Genomic DNA, 20,166 nt, shown 5'->3' with positions numbered 1-20,166 from the left:
TTCCTGCTATTGATCCTCGAGAAAGGGGCGGCTGAGGTTTTGAGAACTCTCTAGGGAAATTTGTGTTCTGCTTGCCGCAAGCGCCTCTGGTGAATTAACCGCTGAGATCATTTAAAGAGCTAAAAATGGAATGTTGCTGAAGATAACCTTTTGTTCTTGTGCACTGTTTTCGCAACGAAAGGACACATGAATAAACAGCCCTAAGAACCAAGTGGCAAAACTTTCACCGAGGCTCAGTGCCAAAGCGCCGTTCAACACCTACATCTTGTGGAGAGTGCTGATGTGGTCTAAAGGCCTGTGACTGCTTATTTCATCAACAACACTCTTCTCCAACCTGGTGCCCTCCAAATGTCTTGGACTACAACTCCCAGCATCCCTTGCCAGTTGGCTGGGGATGCTTGGAGTTGTAGTCCAACACATCTGGAGGGCACCATATTGGGAAAGACTGAATTATAGTATGCTACTTGCACACCAGTGTATACCCTCCCCCCTCCCAGTGTAGGAGCGAGGAACCACAGTTTAGCCACAGAATGCCTGCTTGGCATGCAAAAGGTTCCATGTTCAATGATCAGCATCTCCCATCAAAAGGACCAGATTGGGGTGGGGTGGGGATGGATTCATCCTCTCTCCGCCCACCTCTCCTCTGATCAGTTGTTTAGGGTCTTGAGAAATCAAGCCTCTGTGTTATGACTGGAACATGCACTTATTCAGTCAGTGTGGGGAATCATTGAATCACCCATTATTACAACACGTCTTCATTGGGATGCCTCCCAGATTTCATTTTCTGTCTCAAGGATCACACTGAGTGTTCTCGTCTGGGGACAATAACTTGTCCTTAATGCTTACAATCATTTTACCTGGAACATATGTAAAGCTAGCCAGCCAGTAATTTTCTGGATCCCCTTGCATCCCCTTTTAAAAAAATTGTGTTACATTGGCCGTTCTCCAATCCGCTGGGATGGCATCATTTTAGGGACATGTTACATATTTTTGTTAGAAGATCCATTACTTTTGGAGCCAGGTATTGCCACCCATAGTGTTTTTGTGGAGGTGTCTGTCTATTTTAGGTTTTCTACTTTGCCTTCTTTGACATGGAGAGCAACACTTCCTCTAGTATACCCTTCCCTGTCCTTTCTTGTGGGTACTCCTGGATATGGTGTTATTCCTGGATCCGTGAGTAGTAGCTGTCTCATGGAGAGCCCTTTTAAAATTTTGGCTGATTTGACAGCTGTTCTCTCTTGGGACGTTGCAGCCATCACACATGACTTGGTAACTTCCAGATTAGAGTACCATAATGCATTTTCTTTAGGACTGCTCTTGGAAGAACATTTGGGTACTTCATGTAGTCCCAGTTGAGGCTACATGCCTGCCAACTGGAACAATCTGCTTGGACTGTATTGAAGGACTACTGAAAGACTCCACTAATTGCCAGTGTATTTCCAGGCTCTGCTAAAGGATTTCTTGGTGTTGACCATGACAGCCCTATGTGGCTTGGGACCTGGATTTGTTAGAGAATGTCTCTTCCCAGATGAACCTCTTCAGGTACCTTGGTCATCAGATGGGACCCTTTCTGTAGATGATAGCCTTGTCTTGATCAAAGGGCATGGCCTTTTCAGTAATGGCACCACACTACTAAATCCTCTTTCCTTTGAGAATTGCAGTTCTTGCTCTCTTCCAACCTTCAGAAAACATGTTAAGTGTTCTTGTTTCATTTTAGGGAGTATGGTGTGCGTTTTTATTTTAAACCCCCCCAAACTGTTTTATATTATGTGCGTATTTTTAGTGATTTATTATTTTAATGTGGTTGTGTGTATTATTTCATGGCTGTTAACTACATTATGAACTCTGAAATGGGTGGAAAATCAGATTATAGATATATTTAATAAATCAAAATAATCCCTATCTCATTTAGGGATGCATGAGGAATTAGATCTTTGTTAATTCTGATACGAACTGACCTGATTTGCCACTTCAGACTATATTGTGCAGACCAGAACTCAGTTTTCTACCATTATTATTATTATTATTATTATTATTATTTATTTATTTATATAGCACCATCAATGTACATGGTGCTGTACAGAGTAAAACAATAAAATAGCAAAACCCTGCCGCATAGGCTTACGTTCTAATAGAATCATAATAAAACAATAAGAAGGGGAAGAGAATGCACCAAACAGACACAGGGTAGAGTAAAACTCAGCTGAAAAAAACATGAATATATGTTTGAAATGCATATTTTGAGTAATAATAGATTTAAGATACATATTTTCAGAGAAAATATGTTAAGGCTTGAGGATGTAAATAAGTATTTCAATTTTCATGCAAATTAAAATATATAAAAAATAAGTTAATTCAGATATGGGATGGAGTGGGAATAAGGGTGAATACATGTGAAAGTGACATGGACTGGAAATTGATTGAGAGAAATTGAGAAATTGATTCTGTTGTGGGAGGGATACTTACATAGTGTTGCTGTTTCCATTCGTTTCAAGATAATGAAACCCATAGTTTTCATCTTATGTACATTAATGAACATTCCAGAAACTCCAGAATAGGGATGGACGGACTCACCTGCGTTTGGCTTTGTTGGACGCCTGGCAAGCTACCACTGCCCCCCCCCACCCAGGGCGGGGTTTCTTTGCAGCCCAGTGAACACTTGATTAAGCTGCAAGGCCTTCCTTTGTCTGGAGCCCCCATTGTGCACAACAGTGGCAGCTCTGGAAATTGCGTATTTCCCAAGTTGTGTAGATGCCGGTCGTAAAGGAGCGTTCATGCCTTTAATCTTGGGTAAACAGGGCCTTGCGGCTTTATTGGGCCCTCACTGGGGCTGTGGGATGCTTAAAGAGCAGGCCTGTGAATGCACCATGACCCAATGAGCTCAGTCAAAGGGGGCCAGGTGTGGTGGAGTCCGGCAGACTCCTGGATCCAGTCGTGCACTCGCAACATCCCTACTCCAGAACATCCGAAGCACCAAAATGTGGTTGGATTTAATCTTAACAATACTTACCTTTTGAAGGTTTGGGGAACTCTGACTGTGCCTCCTTCCATTCAGTGTTATCGCTGCTTATTTTCCCATTACTTTATTTATTTATTTCATTTAAAATGATTTTTTTTGGCCTCCTTTAACAGTAGAACCTAAAGGGCACTGTGGCATGCAGAAGCTGGTTATGCTAGCTTTGTTCTCCCTGAGGTCCCCCCTTTTTTTAAAGTAAAAAATTAATAGAAAATTAAGGTGCATCAGGTATATCATTACCTTGCCTTAGAAAAAGAAAAGAAGAAATCTCAAAGCGAGAAAATCCGCCACAATTTATTTATAAACTGCCTTTGGGTATTTCTGTAAAATGGTAAGTAAACACCACTGAATTGACTAGTTTGACAGTTGATATGATGCTCCTTATCTTTGACAGACAAAAGGAAGAGATAGCATATTTAACAAAAGACTAATCAAAATCCTGTTCTTTCTCTCTCCAACCCCCCCCCCCCCATTTCTTTTTCTCCCTTGTAATCTTTGATGGTCAAAATGATGTGTCTTGGAATGGTTTCCATAATGACATTCCATTGTACGATCCTCCCGATTCATCAGGTAAGAGTGTCTTATTTCCTCCCCTCTCTTTATGCGAATTCACATCTTTGACTAATGTGAGTATACCTGTGCAAATAAAACATATGGTCCTGGCTGGCTGTTACCTTAAAAGGAGATAGAAACTGTGCTAAACCTTCCTTCCTTCCTTCCTTCCTTCCTTCCTTCCTTGCAAAAGCACACATTCATTTTTAATAGCCTGTGAGCTGATGCTAAAGTGTGTATTATGTTTTTTTGCTGCTGCTAAGAAAGGCAATATATACAGGACACAGAGTAGTGAATAACGGACTCTAAGAGGAAAGACAATACATTATTCTATCCCTGCCCTGCATGAAATAGTTTATGCAGAAAATATATGTGCATGTGCGTATATTTCACGCATGCACTGATGCATGCCAACGAAAACAGAGAGCTGGGTTCAGGATGGTGATTTCAGTGGTCTTAAGACAGACTTCTTGTAGAAATTCCAGACATGGGACAGACAGATGCATTTCTATACTGCTCAGAAAAAAAGGAGAAATGGGTTCTCGGGATGCAAATGATTTATTTTCATGAAGCCTGACGCGTTTCAGTCTGTGTTCAGGGGGCTGTAACATTAATAATATATTAAAATATATTAGGATAACACATAACATTAAAATATGTTGTTGTTATTAAGTTAATTAGGCGCAAGGGCCTATGCCCATATGTACGTTTTAAAACTTTTAACATTGAATAGTGCCACTGGGGACTATACACACATGTGGTATTAATAAAATCATATAAAACTGGTTTCCAACAAAAGTATAATTTACAAATCCTTACTTGTTAGAAGTAAGGATTTACTTCTAGCAAGATAATTGTCTCCTGTGATAATCTATGGCGACTGAGAAGAGTAACATTCAAAGCCATCCTTATATTCTTGTTCATTGTGTGTGTGTGGTGGGTGGGGAGCAGGGGCTCTTCCAGGTGTTTCGATGTAGTTGTGATAAATCCAAGGTCTCATAGCGAGACACAGCTGCTATTGTAGGGGAGTGTCTGCAAATCGTTGCTGAGTTACAAGAGTGGTAAAAATTCCAGATCTTTTGTCCATATATGTTCACACTTTACCTGTAGCAAATGGTCCCCCTCCAGTTTGCCATCCTATTTGCAGCTGGCAAAGTTGGTGGGTGGGTTCTTATTTTTTCAAGGAGGGCCTCTCCCATGCCAATTTAGCAAATCTGCAATTTGGGAGAGATTTTGCCATAGCCGTAGTTCAGATGAATTTAAACTTTTAAAAAACGGCGGAGCAGAGGCTCACCGAAAAGGTGTAGTAGCAAAAGGCAGAGGGAGTTGGCTGACCAGCATCTTTTTGCCTGCATTACCTGCCCTTCTCCAAATCCCCCATTTTTGAAAAGGTTTTGCTCACGGACAGTCGGTCGGATTTTCTGTTTGGGGAGAAGCTCTAAACAAACCGCCGTGCCTCTGCTGCCCGTGGGAATTTTGCTGTGGCCTTTAACAGGCAAAACTGTTACCTATTGGTCCTGTTTGCAGATCATCCTTCTGAGTTCTGGGAATGAACTCTTTGTTAAATGTACAGCATATTGTTTGTCTCCACCTGCTGGGTGAGAAGCAACACTTAGGCAACCCATTTTGTGCAAACTTTGGCTAACTGTTCCAGTAACCTGTTGGGAGAATGTCATATTTTCTTCAGCTAAACGCATCAAACGGAAGAAGGCTTTAAAGCATTAATCTGCCATTTCCGGAACTCTGCCTTGCATTATTTATACCAATAAATTTCTTTTTAAAATACTACACCTTTATTCCTGAAAAATGGGAATGTAAGAGAGAAAGCGTGCCTTCTTTTCTATATGACAATTCTTCAGGTAGCTTCGCCCCAAGTCATTTAGGCCTTTGGATGTTTATACCAGCACTTTGAATTGGGCCCAGACATGGACTGGCAGCCAGTGTAGTTGGAAAAGTACTGGCGTAATGTGAACTCTTTGGCCTGTCTGCGTTAACGGTCTTGCTGCCCTGCTTTGGACCAGCTGAATTTTCTGGACTGTTTTCAGAGGCAGCCCCATGTATAACACATTGCAGTAATCCAGACGAGAGGTCTAGACTTTCAGTCATACATACACAAATCACTAGTACACACACACACACACACACACACACACACACACAAATGGAACTGACCCATCTGCTAGTTCTCTCAAAATGCCTCATACGTTTTTTGTCCAGACAGTGATGTCATCTTGACATTTCACTTTAGGGAAGACGTGGTGGCACTTGTAAGAGCAGCAGGGACTTGTTATGCGGGGATAACAGATGACGTAAGCAGGGAGGAGAAGCTTGCATCTTGAGAACTAGTGCTGTGCCCTTCCTAATGCAGACCGAGGCTAGGTCTACGTATGCAGCAGAATGAGGTGGTAAAGTCCTGAGATCGTAGAATGGACTGTACCACCTTTGATGGCTGGTGACAAATCACATTTCTTAGTGGTCCTCTTTGTTAAAAGAATTCCAGACAAGTAAAAAATAGCATTGCAGGAAAGAGGCTGGTTCAGAATCTTTCCTTTTGGAATTTATCATTAGTGTTGTTGTTGTTGTTGTTGTTGTTATTATTAAACTAGAAGGGAGTTTTTTTCATTTGGCGGAGCATTTAGAACTGTGACAAACAACTCTACAGACTGAAGTTGTGTATTTCATTCCACCACCTAGATATGCTGCGTGTGGAGACCAGATTTAAATGCGCAGCAGCTGGGGCTCTGCCTTCCTACTCCAATATGTTCTTTGTTTCAAAAGCCCTGGTTGGAAACTGGTTCTTAACCGCATCATTGACCCGTTGGCTCACTCTTGGACAAGCTGAGAGATGGGCAAAGGGCTCTTTCCCCTGTTCCACCCCAGAATTGAACCCTAGAGCTCTTCTTTAAGGTACCCTAAGTGTACCATGCTGTTTGACTTGTGCTTCAGAGTGAGTGGCCGAAGTCAACAATGAGGGCGGGCGTGGAGGAGCCCTTTGCCTGTGTTTCAGCCTAGAAGAAAGTGGCTGCGGTGGATAATAAGGCAAAGGCCTCTGCCAAGCCACTCCTACTGTTCACACTGCAGGAGAGGAGGGCTTGTGCCTCCTCTTGAGAGAAAGTGATAGCTGTGCACAGAAACTTGTTTGTGGTCATATGTGGGCATCTTTTTAAGGCCTGGGCCTATTTTGAGGGTTAGATAGGAATCCTTTAGGGGTCAGATTTGGCCCTGAGACCCTAGCTGCCTATCCAAAAGCTTTTCTCTCCCCTCCCCTCCTACCCGCTCCGAAAGGTGCTTATTTTGGCTCCCGCATCCTAACGAAATCCGAGCTCAGCTTGCAAGATGGGGTGCGGTTGTGTCGTCTGGCAGTTGGAGCCCTTGTGTGTGCTTTTTTTATTCTCCTGTGGTGCATTGTGTGCCCTTGTCAGAATAATGGAAAATCAAGTCTTATTTCGGTCAGAATTTGATACAATATTGATTTCCTCATGTGAGGCAGGCAGTAAAGCAGGACATCACATTCCTTAATCTCTTTTTGCAGAATGAATCTCCAGTCGAAAGGTCATCCGTTCTTGACGTTTATTATCATTAATATGATTAAGGCTCCGGCGTTCCGGCTCTTACAGTGCTGTGTTCCCTGTGATCTTGTCTCATGTTTAAAATCTAACTCCCGAACAAGGAGGTTATGGAACATCACATTAGGAACACAGAAGGCTGCCTTAGAGCAATTCAGTCACTTGGGCTATCTAGCCCACTACTGCCAACACTGATCGGCAGCAGTTCTTATTTATTTATTTATTTATTTATTTATTTATTTATTTATCTATTACATTTTTATACCGCCCAATAGCCAAAGCTCTCTGGGCGGTTCACAAAAATTAAAACCACAATAAAACAACCAACAGGTTAAAAGCACAATTACAAAATACAGTATAAAAAGCACAACCAGGATAAAACCACACAGCAAAATTGATATAAGATTAAAATACAGAGTTAAAACAGTAAAATTTAAATTTAAGTTAAAATTAAGTGTTAAAATACTGAGAGAATAAAAAGGTCTTCAGCTGGCGACAAAAGGAGTACAGTGTAGGCGCCAGGCGGACCTCTCTGGGGAGCTCATTCCACAACCGGGGTGCCACAGCGGAGAAAGCCCTCCTCCTAGTAGCCACCTGCCTCACTTCCTTCGGCAGGGGCTCACGGAGAAGGGCCCTTGTAGATGATCTTAAGGTCCGGGCAGGTACATATGGGAGGAGGCGTTCCTTCAAATAACCTGGCCCCAAACTGTTTAGGGCTTTAAATGTCAATACCAGCACTTTGAATCGGGCCCGGACCTGGACTGGCAGCCGGAAGCTGGAAAAGGACTGGCGTAATGTGATCTCGCCGGCCAGTCCCTGTTAGTAAACGGGCTGTCCTGTTTTGTACCAACTGAAGCTTCCGGACCGTTTTCAAAGACAGCCCCACGTATAACGCATTGCAGTAATCCAAGCGAGAGGTTATCAGAGCATGGATAACTGTAGCTAGGCTATCTCTGTCCAGAGAAAGGTCTTTCTGGGCCCTGCTTTTCTCAGCATGTGCTGTATCTGTCTTCCATATTGCTGCCTTTGCCTGAAACACCTGCCCCTCTGTTCTGTAAGCTGTTTCCCTGTGTCGTAGGACTGTAGGAAGTTGCCTTGTACCAGGTCATAGTATTTGCTATGTTTATGTTTGACAGCAACTCTTGAGCGTCTCAAGCAGAGGGCTTTCTCATCACCTGTTTCTTTGAACTGGAGATGCCTGGGATTGAACCTGGGACCTTCTGCATGCAGAGCAAGGGCTCTACTCCTTGGCCATGGTTCCTTCTTGAGGTTCTCACCACCACCACCATGGTTGACTTGGGTAGCCTTATCTTCAGTACTTCTCAGCTATTGCCTGGCTTACCTTTATCCATCACTTCATTCCCCCACCAGTATCTCTTGTATACAAATAGGTGCTGGAAAAATCCTCCCCCACCCCAGTTTCATTCATTAACATTCATATCCCCATATTCAAGGCAGCAAGCAACAACTATTAAAGATATATCAAGCTCAGATAAGCCTAAACTATATTAAATGTTACTCTCAAAGCCACTCCGCAATCCATGGTCATATGTAAAACAGCAGCCATTGCAATTTTCTCTGAAAAGCAGGTGGTGATGGGGTCAGTTGGATCCGCTCTACCTCTGGGAAGAATAGAATTATGCCTCAATTCTAAAGTTATTCAGATATCTGGAAGAATGGATAAGCAACAAATAGAACTTTGTAAATGGAAGGTCTTGGGGATACTATCTGATTAACTTTAGTACTCCAGTAGAGTGTGGTAGTCCTCAGGGTGGAAATAGCAGTAGGGCGACTTCCTACATGACATCCTTCCTGCAACTCTTAAGAAGTGCTAACACTTTCTGGTGCAAAGCTATTAAGAGGCATTAAACTAAGTCATTAGAGTTAGTGCCGCTGCTCTTGTCAGATTGGCAAAGAAAGGCATCCAAGTATGAAATTGACTGGCAGTAGATTTGGAGAGACAAGAGAAAGTGCTTCTTCACACAGTGTGTAATTAATTTATAGAATTCGATGCCCCCAGATGTAGTGATGGCTACTAGCTCAGATGACTTTAAAAGGGTACTAGAGAAATTCATGGAGGATAAATCTCCCATTGGCTTTTTAGTCATATTGGAAACACCACATTCAGAGGTAGGGTACCTCTGAATACTGGTTGCTGAGGAGCCACAGTTGGGAGAGTTCTGCTATCTTCGTGTTCCACTTGTGGGCTTCCGGGAACCATCTGGTTGGTGTGTAGAATGCTGCTCTTCAGAGAGCTTTGGTCTGAATTTGCAGGGCTCTTCGTGTGTTTTTTTATGTTTGCTCCCAAAGGGTTTGTGGACATCATTAGGGATGGGTGAGAATTTTGTTTCAGTTCGGATTCGATTAACCCCCCCCCATCCCCAATTTACCACATTCTCCATATTTGGGAACAAGTCAGATGTGAGACAACCTGAAACTGAGCAATTCATCTAGTTGGGCGCAGGGTTTTGAGTGCTTTGCTCTTAAAAGTTTGGATTTGAATCTGTATATTCAACCATGTTTATCATGTTGTTTTGGAGTTGCCAGTTCTTTTTTAATTTTTTTGACAGGTTCCTCATCTTTAACAGCTATATGGCATGCAGGTACTTAAAGATATACCTATTAAATTAGGCTAGTGCAAATACACGGGTAAGAATTTCATTTTTTTATAAGAATTTGCCAAGCTCATTCCTAGCGGGCAGGTCTTTATGGTGTTCTTGGCTAGCTGTAAATCCTTTTTCTAATTATTAAAAAAAAAAGTGGTCGAAGAAAGTGGCTAAAGAAAAACTTGGTTTTAGCAGGATAATCTTTACAATACCCCCTTCCCTACATTTCCCCCCAGTTTGCCAATTGGCTTTGACAGAAGAAGTAGGACAATTTCCTTGCCATAATTAAGTGCTGACTCCTTAAAGATAAGTCAGCCCCCCAAGCCGCTCCTGGCCTTGAGACCAATCGGTAGCTAGTCTCTAGGCCAACAATGATTATCACCTGACCATTATTTTGTTTAGAACAGCTTGGCAAATGCAATGGTCTGTAGATGACAGGGATGGAATGGCTTTGCCTGGGAGAATTGTGGCAGGACAGATGCTATCTGCTTTAGGCATTGTAAGAACTAGAAATGGGGAGATGCCACTCGTGTTTCTCTCCCACTCCCCTGCTCAAAATAAAAAGATGCTTCGTCAACAGGGAAGGCTTGGAGGGTTTGAAGGGTATATTTGCAGAGTGGCAGTAATGCATCCAGGGCCCAGCCAACCTGTGCAGTCCTCAGTTTCCATGGATTTTGTTGCCATGTTAGATCCCCAATCCTGATGGCAGTAGTCTGTACTGTAATTTCTGTAAACCGCCCAGAGAGCCCTGGCTATGGGGGCGGTATATCAGTGTAATAAAATAAATAAATAAATAAATAGTCATAGAACTCAGCATTGGCCATGATGTTCCATGTGAGGCAGCTTGCAAAGAGGGACCTTGTAACAAAGGGATGAGCAACACATGGACCATGTGCTCCTGCCCCACAGTGCCTCTCCTACCGTGCTGCCAAATTTGGTGGCGAAAAATAATCATAATCAATTTAAAAACAAAAAATGGCTTTAGCAGTTTCTCCCAGCATGGAAGCACTGGGAAATCACAGATTTATTTTCCAGAGCCCCATGCGGTGTGGCCTGCTGAGAAGGCCCGGGGGGCGGGGCAAAAATGCCCCCTCAGACCCCCCCTCCCAAGGTTGCCATTTCTGTTATAGGAGAAGAAGGAGTGGAATGATTTAAAGTAGGAGAGTGTGATGGAACTGTGGATTAAATTAGAGGAGGGCTGGAGAATCTCAGGCCTGGGGGCCAAATCTGGCCACCTTGGGGTCCCAATCCAGCCTTTTGGGTTCCCCAGATGGCAGCACTGTGTTCCCCCGACCTCACCTTCTTACCTCCAACCACTGATAATTTGTTGGATCACAGTCCTGCAAGCATAATTTACCCCTACCTCAACAGTTGACTACTTACCCACTGTGATAATACTGTCTTCTTCCACTGTCTGCAACCCAACCCTATCGGCCCCATTTTCCCTTTAAGTGAATGTTCATAAAGGCTCCTTAATACTTCAGCAGCTGACTCAATAGTTATGGTATATCACGTTTCATTATATAACTGTAGAGGTTTCAACATCTGAACTTGCACTCAATTCAGTTGTCAGGCTTATCATATACTGGTGAAGTTCACAAAAAATAATTTCCCTACAAATCTCTGTGATGCGTGCTTTTGTGTTGTACCTATTTGCCTCCTGGTTATCCCATACAGGGTGGCCTTTGCTATGGCCATAGTAGGTATCCTAAAAGACTATTCAGATTTGGATTTGACTTTGCAGATGCACAGATGGTTGGATAGATAGAGGTGTAACTAGCTATATAACAAATGAGAAGAACCCAAAGATAACCGTTACTTTTGTCTAGCTTCCATTTTCCTCTCCTGTTCTCATAATTGTATAGATATTAGAAGAAGAAAAATCCTTTCCAAGGGAGAGAAAGAGAACTACTAGTGATAATGATGACTTGTTCATTCAATGGATCCAAAGACAATTCATGCAGCAACAGGGAAACTGACCTAGCACTTTTGGGAAATCTCTGCTTCTTCCTTAGTGTGGCAGTTTAAAAAACCAATGGTGCTAATCTGTCCAAGCATTTGTAAGATGAATGTACAGAACTGTACGTCTGTATACTGGCCAAGATCTAGTTTCTATTCCCTTGTGCATCCTATCGCTGTCTGAACAGAGGAATGCAGCCGTAATCTGTTCTGGTGCTGCTTCAACATTACTGTGCATTTTTAAAACATCAAATAACGTTGAATCCATAATCTCCTTTCTCTCTGCCAAACAGGCCTCTTTATGACACACTATCTCAATTTGCAAATCTTTAAAGTGCTGCTCTGGAATTAAGCTCTGCAATGATTATTGATTGCTGTAGTTTAAAACAAAACAAACAGAATCTAAAAATAAATCCTGCATAAGACTTTGTATGACGGAAGCAGAAAGCTAAACTGGATGGACCACGGACCAATCAGCATGACAAATCTTAGGTTCTTAATACCTCTAACAGCACAATTATGTTCTAGGGAAAGTAGAGAGTATCAGAGGCAATAAGCCTACATACACCAGTTGCTGGGGAACACGGGTCAGAGGGTGCTGTTACACCATGTCGTGGGCTCCATGTGAGAAAGGGTGGGATATAAATCAAATAAAAAATAACAGCCAAATATGCACCCCCTGCAAGGACAACCAAATTGCAAGTCCCCTATGAGGAAAGGTTGCAACATCTAGGAGTGTTTAGCTAGAAAAAAGATGAGTGACGGGAGCCATGACAGATGTGTACTAAATTACACATGGCATGGAGAATGTGGACAGGGAGACATTTTTCTCCCTCTCTCATAATACTAGAACCCAGTGGGGTCATCCCATGAAGCAGATTGGTGGGAGATGCAGGACAGATAAAAGGAAGGACTTCTTCACATAGCACATCATTAAACTATGGAATTTACTTCCACGACATATAGTGATGGCCACCAATTTGGATGATTTTAAAAGTGGATCAGAGAGATGAATGGAGGATACAGCTATCAATGGCAACTAGTCCTGATGGCTATACTCTTCCTCCAGTATCAGAGGCATTATGTACACCAGTTGCTGGGGAATATGGGTATTGCACTCATATCCTGTTTGTGGTTTTCCTGTGGGAAGCTAGTTGGCCACTGTCTGAAAAGAATGCTGAACTAAATAGACACTTGGTCTCATCCAGCATGGTTCTTCCTATGTTCTTAGAAGGACTGCAAAAGACCATGTAAGAAGTTGGAGCTGTTGTCTGTCATATTAGACAGTACTGAACTCAGCAGAAGACAGATTTATTTATTTATTTATTTATTTATTACATTTTTATACCGCCCAATAGCCGAAGCTCTCTGGGCGGTTCACAATAAAACAACCAACAGGTTAAAAGCACAATTACAAAATACAGTATAAAAGCACAACCAGGATAAAACCACACAGCAAAATTGATATAAGATTAAAATACAGAGTTAAAACAGTAAGATTTAAATTTAAGTTAAAATTAAGTGTTAAAATATTGAGAGAATAAAAAAGTCTTCAGCTGGCGACGAAAGCAGTACAGTGTAGGCGCCAGGCGGACCTCTCTGGGGAGCTCATTCCACAACCGGGGTGCCACAGCGGAGAAAGCCCTCCTCCTAGTAGCCACCTGCCTCACTTCCTTTGGCAGGGGCTCACGGAGAAGGACCCTTGTGGATGATCTTAAGGTCCGGGCAGGCACATATGGGAGGAGGCGTTCCTTCAAATAACCTGGCCCCAAACCGTTTAGGGCTTTAAATGTCAATACCAGCACTTTGAATCGGGCCCGGACCTGGACTGGCAGCCAATGAAGCTGGAAAAGGACTGGCGTAATGTAAACCAGCTTGTTATCTTTCCAGCAATAGACAGACAGACGCCTTTCAGCCCTTGTGAGCTGGGCATTAAGGCATGTCATTCCTTTTTGTTCATTGGGGGAATTAGGTATTCATAGGTACATTTCCTCTGAATGTGGAGCTTCCATTTGCCTTCCAGGCTAATCACCCTAATGTAGATGTCTTTAGATGTATTTAGATGTGAGGGGTTTCTTTAGGTTTTTTTTTAGTGGTAGCCATCGACAAGTCCCATCTAGCAAAATTTATACTTGCATTGGTGGATTTCTCACCCGGACAGAATGTAGCTCAGTGAACAGCTGGTTCCACATGTTCATAAATGCCATGTGACTTCAATACAAGCAAATTTGATTTTCATTGACAGCCTGTCATGCTGACGCCCGCACACCAAGGCGCTTTGCCAACACGAGGCAAGCAGCCGCTAGCCAAAGAGGGCCGGCGGCGTTCCTTCACAGACCGGCTGTTCTCATTGCCACAAAGAATTTCGCCGTCTTCCTGAACTGATCTCAGATAACAGAGCAAAAATTCTGTAAAGCTAAGGATTAAAACAGTTGCATCTTCCGCGTAGCCTTCCCTTGTGCCGTGTCTGCCCTCCTCGGGCAGTGCAGACTGCTTAGAGCAAGTCTAGTGTTTCTTTCCTGTTGCTGAAATCCAACCTTCCCCAAACGTGCATGCTGCAGATGCGTTGGACTGCAACTCCCATCAACCTCAGCCACCGGTGGCCATGATGACCATGGATGATGGGGGTTGTAGTACGACACATGAGAGGGACTGCAGCCAACAGGGGAGCGCAGTACATATGAAGGCTCATCGGATCCCAATAAGACTCTGGGTGTCTTTTATCATCTTCCTTTAAGAGTGACCATTGCTTTTTTGCAAGGTCATTTACTGCTGGTTCCCACACAGAGATGACTTTTTAATCTGATCAGCTTCTCTCTGGCAGAGACTCCCCTTTTCCTTCTTCCTTCCCCTCCCAACCAGCTTCTTGGGGGCAGAGCACCTACTTTGCATGTCGAGTGTCCCAGGTTCAATCCCAGGCATCTTCGGCTAGTGTTGGGAAAGGTTCTTGCCTGAAACTCTGGACAGCCCAGCTGGTCATAGCCACCAGCTTCACTGCTTGGGATCCTTTCCATGGAATTGCCCAGTGCGTCTGCCCGTCACACTCCTGCCCGCCTCTGTTCATAGCATGTACTACTGCTGCTAGTGCCACACTCCCTCCACATCTTCCTCTTCTCTCTGTGCTGCCCACAACACAGGCACGGAGAACGTGTTGTTGGACTGCAGCTCCCATCACTGCTCACCTTTGGCGACTCTTGCAAGGGCTGATGGGAGATGCAATCCAACAATAGTTGGAGGGCCACACGTTCCCCATCCATGTTCCAGCAGAAGCTCCTGTCTGCTGCCTCCCGTTCCCTCCTGGGGAGTAGCAAAGGGGGCAGCATTTGTGCCTATAAGTGGTAGGTTTTGCAACCCCCTTAAGTGTATTCCATTGTTACAGAGGAACGCTTTCATGGGAGCATCTCTCCCAGGAGTGCCTGCCTTTGCCTCACTATTTATGCACTTAAAGTCACTTAGCTGCAACAACTTTCTTTGCCTGAGGCACTAATAGTATTACATTGCCAACAGTTGTCAGTTAGCGGGGTGGGGGGAAATGAATGAAGGATAATGAGGGTTGGGTGAGTGCATGTTTGGGTAGGGTTGTTGATCTGTGATTCTTCAGGGAAAGACTTTCCCTGTCCCATTTTGTTTCTTCATTAATTAAAATACACCTTTCCATCCTCAAGGCAGCTAACAGTCATCACGAAACCACAGCAGTAAACATGTAAGAATAGTACAAAGGAAAATAGAGCAGAAGACCCAAACTGAATGGCAAATACATTTTTTTAAAAAATCAGCAGACAAATTAGCAGAGTGAGCCTAACTGAAATGCATGACTAAACAGTATGTTATTGTCTGACACCTAAAATCACAGAGATTTTAGGCAGGGGCGTTCCAAAGCCTGGGAGCCATCACCAAGAAAGTCCTGTAACTAATGCCCACCAATCGCAGTTTGGCTGTTGGTAGAACGTGGAGCTGAACCTCCTTTGACATCTGGGTTGGGTCATCTGTTAACTTTATTTGCTTGCCATTGACTACAGCAGAGTCATGCTACAGGGCCTTTAGGTATCATCCTTAAATTATTGGTTGGCTCTTTCACTCATTCTTGAAAGAAGAATAATTACTGGATTACTGCAATGCGCTCTATGTGGGGCTGCCCTTGAAGCTGCTCCGGAAGCTGGAGCTAGTGCAGAACGCTGCAGCTCGGCTGTTGTCTGCAGCTGCCCCTTTCCAGCATGTAACTCCTCTGCTGAGGGAACTGCACTGGCTGCCTATTCGCTACCGGGCCAGGTTGAAGGTTCTTGTACTTGTGTACAAAGCCCTAAACAACTTGGGACCAGGATACCTGAGAGAGCGCCTTCTCCCTTACCAACCTGCCCGGTCACTGAGGTCATCCGAGGGCCTGCTCCTGGTGGTTCCACATAGATCCGTCCTCCGATTGGAATCCACCAAGGGAAGAGCCTTCAGCGTGGTGGCGCCCCTCCTGTGGAATTCCCTGCCTCTGGAGGTCAGGCAGGTGCCAACCTTGTCCTCCTTTCGGCGCCTCCTGAAAACATCTTTATTCCAAGAAGCCTTTCGTTAATATGCAGCCTTGAATCTCTGTTTTTGCGTCTTTTAAATTTTATTTTAACGGTTTTATTCTGTTTTTATTTTCATTTTATCTTGTTCACCGCTCCGAAATTTTTCAATGGGGAGCGGTATATAAATATTCTAAATAAATAAATAATTCTACTTCTCTCATCCTGTAGGATCAATGCTGAAAGCCAGCATGATACAGCGATTAGAGTGTTGGCCTAGGATTGGGGAGACCCATCCAGCATCCAGTATGAATGTATACCACACATTCTTTCTCTCAGACAAATCTTCCTCATAGGGTTGTGAGGAAAAAAATGGAAGGCAGGGATCAGGTGCATTGCCCCGAGCTCTTTGCAAGGAATGGCGGATTATTATTATTATTATTATTATTATTATTATTATTATTTTTAAAAAAACATGGTTGATACTAACAGAACATAACACAACTGCAAACAGAAGGAACACACCACAAAAAGATCAAAAGGTGCAAAAAATATTTAATGCTGATCTGATTCCCTTTTCCCTTGAGGAAAAATAGTTCGAGAAATTTGAAGACACCTCTTTGCAGTTTTTAAAGAAGGTGCTATCTCTGAGCTCAGTTAAGGTGGCAACCGACATGCCACTAACCTTTTGACGTGGAGTCACGTGGCAGAATATGAGCTAAGTGTGCTTGATGCCTGTCAGAAGCTGTGTTCGTCTAGATTTTGAGTCCCGCCTTTAGTTCAGAGTTATTTTCAGAGCATATGTCTTCCAAACACATGGAGCCAGACGGGGATCTGGTTTAGGTTTCATTCCAGTTTGAGAGGCGTTGCTCCTTTTATTCGTTTATTGTAAGTGTGGCCTGAAACAGACCACCTGTCCGGAAGTATTAAGTCAATATCGCTTCTCTGTGAGGTTCTTGAAAAAGGAAAAGAGAGAGGGAGAAATGTGGTTGGTGTGCTTTGCAGGGAACAGATGCATGGACTTAAAAGGAGATGGGGAGGCCTGTTTGTTCCCAGTATTTCTGGAATCCAGGTTGAAAGCCGTTGAGAAGATCTGAATTCAAAATAGGGATGTCAGAGGTATCCCTTTGCGGGGATTAGCTTGACCAACTCCCCTTGGTTTGGTGCCCTGGACTTTGGTTCATTTTCCGTGAACTGGCCCGACTGGAGTTGCATTGAGTCAGGACACTCCCCATTTTTTAAAAATTGTGCAAACAGAGATCTTCACAAATTGTAGCCGTAATTTGTGCATTTTTCAGTCGCAATGCATGCAAGTTATGCACATTGCGACCGAAATTTGCAAGCTGCAATTTGCTCAGATCTCTACTTGTGTGAATAAGAAAGAAAATAGGCAAAAAGTTTGTGGAGTCTGGGGAAAAGATGCGGCTCAGCGAGCCAAATTGGGCACATTGGGGGACTCCGTCAATAATAATAATAATAATAATAATAATAATAATAATAATAATAATAATAAATTTATTTCTTGCCCGCCTCTCCATTTTGATTGAGGTGGGGAACAGCAATAAACAATAAAATACATAATACTCAATTAAAACATAATATACATTGTTAAAAACATCCTAAAAAAATCCTAAAAACATTTTTAAAACATCTTAAAATTTCCACTGGATTGGCCTGCCGGAAGAGATCAGTCTTTATAGCTTTCAAACCAAAAAAGGAATGGATTTCCCAATGGCAGACATCCCTACTTCAGAGTTGCAATAACATGAGGTTGATACGTTCCAGGCCCTGGCTTTTGAACTGTTGTCCAGGGTCCTCTGAGGTTTCTCAGGGAAAGGCCCTTCCTCAGTTTCAAAATCCATCATGTTAGGGAAACCTTCCATGGAAAGTCAGCCCGCCCTGCCCCATCCTTTACTGATCTCCCCTTCTAATCCACAGCTCCAGGGAGGAGTTGGCTGCGTCTCTGCCAAGGAGTCAAGAAAGGCTTAGTAAATCAGTGTCTCTCAACTCCCCCCTGAATCTACTGTGTGGGGATGATTATTGATCTACCTTGCAAGGTTGTTGTAACGATGGCCAAAGTCAGTGTTTTGCTGGAGAAACATTTGGCAGTTTTTGCCTGCGTAGTTTCAGCAGAGGGATTTTTGGCTTAATTTGGTTTTGACAAAGTAATAAAATGAGATATAATCCAAAGATCCCCTCAACAAAGAATAAGAACTATTCCACTGGATACAACAATTGTAATCGGTGCTTTATAACAAACACTTTATATTTATGTTGATTAATCACAATTATACACGCTTTATAATTATTTGGTTCCTTTCTTTATCTTTCATACAGAGTATGTTTTGGGAACTCTCCTTTGTGTTATTGCGCTATTCAGTGCCACCACACGCACACATTAGGACGTAGGAGAAATTCGTTTCAGTTTGGTTTTGATCAGGATTTAACCAGTTTGCACTTTTTGGGTTGAACACAGACTACGATGCAATCTGCGGTTGAAGTCCATACGTTTCTGAGCTTGCAATGTGATTTGCAGGCCTCCCAAAAATGTGTTCGACGCCATGAGTTTATTTGAAAAATGCATATTGAAAAATGCACACAAATACACTTTAGTGAATGGGAGAAGAATCCATACATTTTAAAGATGTGTTGTACACATTTAAAGATGTGTACAACAGATGTGCACATTTGAGGAAATATGCATGAAAATATGCATGGATTTTCATGAGGGAACCCACCCCCCCAAAGCTGAAAGGGACTTGAGTTGGAACAGGTTTCGAGATTGAATTCAGAAGAATCCACCGAGCCCGAGTTTTGCTGATTCGCACATCTCTAACACCACCGAAAAGCCAGGAGAATGTTCCTGCCTCTGCTGCATGACATCTGATTTTGCCCAGAGAAATTGAACGTGCTTAATTATATCTGCTATATAAATGCCAAGTAGTACGAAAGTTGTGGATCGTGCCCCAGAGTGCTGTTCTCAGATTTGTTTATTGTAGGGCAGTGGATATCTGCCTATAAATACAGAACTGCAGCTAAATAAGATTAGTGACAGGTGCTAATGGGTTTCCTGGAGTTTGTAATTCATGTTGGTTTCGGGGGGGGTGGGTGGGTAGTGACGTGTCCCTTTTTGTAGGGGACGGGGTGTGTGTTATTTGGTTCAGGCAATTTACTTTTGCAATAGCAGAATATATCCTGCTGCTGATGTGACATTCTGCTGATGTGCCCAAATTACCCCCCTCCCCCTTTCACGGTGACTCTTTGATTATGCTCTGCATGGCTAATCCAGTAATGAAGACCTTATTCTCAGTTCTGTTGCAAAATCCACCTATTCTTAATTCCATACCAATCTCATGATTCATACTATTTATTGCATTTTATTTTCCCTTGCTTTGATTAATTTGGTACTTAGCTTATCATGAGAAAGCTATAGAATGAAATGCTGATCGTTACTCATGGATGAAAAGGACATCATAGTATGCTGGAGACTTCCATTAGTGAAATATGCTCCCCTAACACATCCAAAATTGGGGCAATAAAAGATATGAAATTACTGAGCTTGTATGTTTGTTAACAAAATCCATAAATTAAAGCCCCTGGAAAGAGTGGGACAGAGCATGGTGTCCTTTTTTGCAACCAGAGGACAACCGCCTAATTATGCAGATAAGAATGTCGAATCTATGTGGCTTCTGATGGATTGTACAACCAGGCCATCTCGCTTTAGCTCACTGGCTTATCTGATGAAAAGGGAGACTCAAGACAGATTGGAAGAAGCCGTAATTAATTTATTTCTCTATGTCAGGCGCGTTCTATCACACTAACAGAATTAGCATATTGATTTTGATCCATTGCTCTACACGAGTCCTTTTGTAAATAAACAAAACAAAGCGCGTAACCTTCGTCTGCAGTTTAGTTAATGTTTCTCATCAAGCAGCTCTGCCTCATATAAATATTTGGCAGCAAAAATTGCC

The 20,166-nt window shown here is 43.0% G+C and overlaps 1 protein-coding gene across 7 annotated transcripts in view; it reads left to right on the top strand.

Moving 5' to 3' along the window:
- The window catches only part of NCAM1 (neural cell adhesion molecule 1), a 231,289-nt gene that overhangs the window by 66,559 nt on the left and 144,564 nt on the right, over positions 1–20,166 (top strand). The gene's annotated exons all lie outside the window — the stretch shown is intronic.

The sequence above is a fragment of the Elgaria multicarinata genome, chromosome 12, assembly GCF_023053635.1.
Source record: "Elgaria multicarinata webbii isolate HBS135686 ecotype San Diego chromosome 12, rElgMul1.1.pri, whole genome shotgun sequence".
NCBI lineage: Eukaryota > Metazoa > Chordata > Lepidosauria > Squamata > Anguidae > Elgaria > Elgaria multicarinata.
The sequence above is the reverse complement of the archived record's forward strand: the minus strand, read 5'-3'. Positions and strand labels throughout refer to the sequence as shown.